The following is a 5,808-nucleotide window of genomic DNA, read 5'->3' as shown; positions in this document are numbered from 1 at the left end:
TCAGATGTCCAATTTGGTGAGTTGTAAGTTTGCAAGAGATGGAAAATTTCTTTTCACCATGTATGTAGTCCATTGACCAAAATCATAGATCTATTTCTACCAAGAGATACACACCATTATGTTTCAATGGTATCTCTGGTTTCCCAAATGTCATTCCTTATGACATTAGAAAACATTTGCCTAAATTCAGTGGGAACCATATTGTTTTAGCTAGTCAACATGTTCAAGTTTTCAGTGATTTGATGGGTGACTATGAGATTGCTTATGAGGATGTACACATGAAATTATTTGTTCAAACTTTAGAAGGTGATGCTAGAGACTGGTTTTCATTGTTACCAGTGTGTTCTATTTCATCTTGGAGTGAGTTACATTCAGCCTTCATGGAGCAATTTGGTGAGAGGATGAGCATATCTGATTCATATAATAAATTTTTAAGGATTCATATTGAGGATGGTGAGCTTATTCCTCAATTTAATATCAAATTTGTAAGAACCTTGAATGAGATCCCTGAGAAATGTAGACCAGAGGACCAAGTATGCCTAATAGTTTACCTTGGTGCATTTGACAAGAAAATGAGTTACCGATTAAGGGATAAAGAACCTCAAACTTTATATCAAGCCTTTATAACTACTATGGATATTGAGAATAATTTGAAGTATGGACTTACTAGGAGTCATTTCTCTAAGGCTGCTTGCTTGCATAATGAAGACAAAAATAAAGGGCAGTATCATGTTGAGTATTCAAACATAGATCAGTGTTTACGTTCACCTGCTATTGTAGATAATCTTATTGAACATTCAAAATAAAAAATATGTGATGTTGAAGTTGAAGTCTCTTTGTTTTAGGGAAGAAATGATATTGTTCTTGCCAAATAGAGTGCATATGTTTGTGGTACTTTAGCAGTAGATGTTAAGGTTGATCGACTTGATAAGTTATATGTAGAAGATTTAATTTCAGTTGTTGCTTCTCCAATTGATGATTTTCTTTGTGTTGAGAATGTAACTAATCATGATGTTGCAAGGCATTCATCTCAGTTTTATGTGGGTGAAGAAGCTGAAAGTTGTGTTTCAAGTGATGTCAACAATGTTGCTGATCTGGTATATGATCAAGAGGCATCATATGAAGAAGATGATAATAGTGGTTACTCTAATCAAGGTGAGAAAAATGATACTACATGTTCTTCTTCATATGAGTCTGATGCTGATTGGGAGGAAGAGAACAATGGGGAAAGTAAGTGTCCTTATCCAAGTGAAAGTGTATCTTTTTTTCTCTAGATCTGAAAATAAAAGTGAAGATTCATCTTTGAGTTGTATAAACCAGCATGTAGTTGAAAGTTTTAAAGAGGAATTATTTACACAATGTGAGTACAAAGACATTATTTACAAAGATCAATTACCTAGTTGTGTAGATGAATGCCATCAGGTTGTGTGTAATTGTAATCATTAGTGTATAAATACTTCTATAGTTACTGCAATAGCACCTTGTGATAAAATGAGAGATGATTGGTGGGTAAGTCATTTGAATCATCCTAGTGAAGGTGATGTGAGTAATATTGATTTATATTCCGCTTGTTTAGTTGAGGCAATGGATGTTATGTCTTCGAGTAATGATGATGATGATTCTGATTTTTCCTCTTCACATGCTGAAAGTTCTCATGACAATGATGCCAAAAATGGTTTTAAGGTTTATACTAATGCTTTATATGATAAGGACTTGGATGATGACCAGCCCATCCTTTGTCATATTGTTCAAAAGGGATCCCTTCATGGAGTGATCAGTCCATTGTTTGAAGAGGACATGGAGATTTTAGATCTAGTAGAGGATGAGTTTAATGGTAACGCACTATCATATTGCTGTAACAAATTAGATTGTTCTTCTTCCATTAATGACAATGAAAATTCTAATGATACTACATTTTGTGAGCTCAAGGATAAGGTTCTTGATGGGGTTGTATTTGAAAATAAGCCAAGACTTGATAGTAAGTTTTATAATGATTCATATGAGGTAAGTACTAATCAACTTTTCAGTTGTGATGATGATGGTGAGGTGTTAGATGAAATCATTATTGAAAATCTGCCTGCACTTTGTGAGGAATATTTTAATATGACTGTTCCATTTGCTAATTAAGAAGAATCAGTGGAGAGCCCTAGATTATTTTTAGTCATTGACAAGGAAGACATTGGTGAGTATAAGTTTGTATACTCATTTGAATGTCAACCGGCTGCACATGGAGATTCATGTTTTCAAGGTGTGTCTAGTATCTTTCTCGAATTTGATTGCATGCACAATTCATTTGTTAAAGATAGTTATCAGTTTGATCCTAGTATATTTAATCATGCTGATCCCTATTTTCATAGTGAGCATTATGTTAAGAAAGTCCCTAGTATGCACTATGAAAGTCAAGAAAGTTACTTTGTTTTACCAGCTAAGCCAATTGAGCATTTTTATGTGTTGGGTGAAATGAAGGATAATCAAATTTTTAGTTTACCTTAGAGAGACATAATTAGAATCAAGTGTTTGATAGAGGTAAGAGGTTTGAAGAAGTTTTGGTGGCTCGAGGTCACTATCTTGTACAAATAGAATAGTTTCCTTGTTTTCAAAATTTTGTTCGAAGAAAGTTTTTGAGTGGTCTTCTTCATCTAGAGATCTGACTTCTTGCCATGCCTACAATGGGCATGCATCCCCAGATAGAGCCACTAATGGCACTCAAAATTGCATTCACGTCTAACTTCTTGCATTCCCATTTTGAGTGCTTATTCCAAACTTTGAGCCCCTATAAACGCTTTTCATGCATATGTACCTGGCTATTGAATTAATGCCAAAGTGGTGTTTTATGTTTCTAACACCCTTCATCCAGACTATCCATATGTTCCTTAATGATAAACTAACATTTTGAACCATTCTGCAAAGTCCCATTTTGAGTTGTTTTTAGTCCTGCATTTTCTGGCTAAGTGTCAAATAGTGACAGAGGGCCTAATTTTCCTTTGAATATCTTTTACCTAGTTATGTTTCATGACCCACCACTTTGAGGATGTTTAGTATGTATAATAGAGACCCTATGTTCCAAGTTTCAAGTCATTTCAAATTCGTTTGACTAGGTTTGAACCCCTCAAAGTTGGTCAGTTACCTCTGTTATAAATTTGCATGTTGTTCATAATTATGGGTAGCCCTGTTTGACAAGCTATAAATTTTGACCAATTGACCTAAATAAGAAAATTAATTTTTCATCACATTCTAGGGGTTAGAGACTTTCTATGCTCTAGATTTGAGCTTATGATGAATCCGTTTAATCAATTTTCAAATGCGATTCCATTTGTAATTTTTAGAGTTTTGCTGTTAATCATAAGTGCAGATTGATTGGGAGCCCTATTTGGGATGTCATAACTTTAAGTTCATGATTTCTTGGATCAAATGGTTCATTCCCCTATATTCTACTCTAAAAATACTACAAGTGTGCTAGTTTTCAAGTCTTGAGAAATCCGCCTGCACACTTTTCTAGGGCCGTTTCATTCACAAAAAATACTATTTTATTGATGTTCATTGTCCTAAAAATCTAGGTAGCCAACTTCAGACCTTCACAAAATGTGTCTCGTGATTTTTCATGAGTCCAAATTATAGAATTAAATTCTCCTCATGACAAAGAACTAGTGCCGCAATTTTCGGAACCTCAAGTGCCCATTTGCTCAATTTTTGAAGTCAATTCCAAATGGAATATTTTAGTTTTCTGACATGTTTATTCATAGGTAATTTTAAGTAGGCATATTTAGAGGTCGATATCTTTGGACCTAGATGTCATCATGTGACAAGATTTTGCAAGCTTGTTGAATTTGTCAAAGGGATGATATATCCTGAGTTTCAAAGCTTGACCAGGTGTGTTTATGTTAGTTTTTAAAGCCAGGCAACATGACTCTTGATACAAATTTTATAGTGGTGTGAAAATAATTTAAAATGAGTTTTAAATGATGATTCAATGCTTGATTTTGAATTCAGTCAATTGTAGATGTTTAGTGGATCAGTTTGTATATCAGTTGTTTGAAAATGAATTTTTTTTAGTCGAGCCCAATTTGGGGCCCGACTAATTTCATTAGATTAGTAAATACTTATAAAAGTTATAAAATTTTCTAATTGGGAGCATGAATGGAGTAGAGAATATGATTAGTGTACTATAGTTGGATGCATCTCAAACTTTTTGATTGAACACGTAGTTTCTCGATGGTATAGGGAAGCTCTGGCAAAGCTGTGGTGGTTGGAGGTGGGCTAGCAAGTTGTGTAATGGAACTTAATTTACTTCATAGGGGATTTCATGTTCTTTTTTTTGAACACTGACCAATGATGAAGCCAGACTCAGAGGCAATCCATGCTCTTTTCCTATTATGTTGTTAAGAAGAGGCATTAAAGTGATTGAAGTAGTTGGTTTGGAGTTGCCTTCCTCCATTTTGAAACCACAAGTTAGTAATTGTTCCCACCTACCAAATGGGAAAAAGATGAAAATGGATTATTACAATGGACCTGGAATACAAAGTTATGTAGCAAGTCACAATAAATTAGTGGCTTTTCTACAGCAAAGTCTTCTTCAAATATTTTCTAAAAATCTCACTCTTTATTTTGGATGGGAGCTTTCTTCAATAGATGAGAAAAAGAGCTTAGCCAAATTTTCCTGCAATCACATGTATAGTAGGGATACTGAAACTAACAATCAAGGTAAAGTTCATATGCAAGATATTGAAGTTGAATTTGATTTTCTAGTTGGAGCTGATGGCATTTCAAGTAAAGTAAATTCACAAATTTTGCGTCTTGATCAGGCCTATGGCTCAGCAAGTGATAAGTCACATATCACACTAGACTTTATAGATAACCCAAGAACCTACAAGTCATTCTATGTTTTCCCTTCTTTGGTAGGGGAGTCTACATTTATTGCTAATCATGACAGAGTTCAGGCTTGGTGAGACTTGAATATGTTTCTAGTTAATGTTGCTGATGGAAGCTTTTGGGGTGGTATATTGAATAATGAACTTGTGAATGTACCTTCTCTAGAAGATGTCACCATGATCTTTAAAGAGAAGGCTCTAGATCTGCTTGATCTACTTCTCCATGAGAACCCAAACTTTGTGAAAGATCTGTGGAAGTAGTCACCAATGAGAGGCAGGGGATGCCAAGGGACAGAGCTTGTGTGGTTGATAGCTTCAGCTGCATATGTTATTTAGAGGTCTGCATTTGAAAAGGATATGTGCTAAAGGTTTATTCCACATCAAATGTGAGGGTATTATGATTTCAAATGCAAGCCACAAAAATGAGGGTGATTTCCACATCATTGGTAGATAGAAAATTGGCATCCAAGATTTGAAAAAACTGTAGTCATCACACACATTTCCAGCTCCACGAAAGAGATTAGAGCAATCCATGTTTTTAAAAAGAAACCAAGCCATAGTTTGTAGATGAAGATGCAACAAGGGAAGCTCACACATTTGAGCACAACATCTCCACATTTGGACATGGGGGCATGAAAAAATAACAACCTATGTTTTGATGAAGTTCACCCACTTGGAAGGGCAAAAAGATAGGGCAGAATAGGAGTAGGCTGCAGCAAGGAAGGCCCATAGCAAAAAATAAAGGATCTCCATGCCTAAGAGATTAGGGGGTAGCATCAATTCCATAGACCACATGGGTAGTGTGGAAAACATAGTATGGGCTTTGATCCCACATGAGTAGTGTGGGGTATTTTATATTTGTTTTTATGCCCACTCACTCAAATAGTGAGATGTCTTAAGCACATGTCTCTTTTGAGACTGACCGCACATAGAGGGTCCC

General features: G+C 35.3%; 1 pseudogene; it reads left to right on the top strand.

Annotated features, from left to right (window-relative positions):
* The first annotated feature begins 380 nt into the window (after positions 1 to 380).
* On the top strand, positions 381 to 5,129 carry LOC149540332 (uncharacterized; annotated as a pseudogene).
* The last annotated feature ends 679 nt before the right edge of the window (positions 5,130 to 5,808 follow it).

The sequence above is a fragment of the Cupressus sempervirens genome, chromosome 9 (genome assembly GCF_028749045.1).
Source record: "Cupressus sempervirens isolate cs-2001-9-10 chromosome 9, ASM2874904v1, whole genome shotgun sequence".
Lineage (NCBI taxonomy): Eukaryota > Viridiplantae > Streptophyta > Pinopsida > Cupressales > Cupressaceae > Cupressus > Cupressus sempervirens.
Note: the sequence above shows the minus strand (reverse complement) of the source record. Positions and strands in the feature narration are given on the sequence as shown.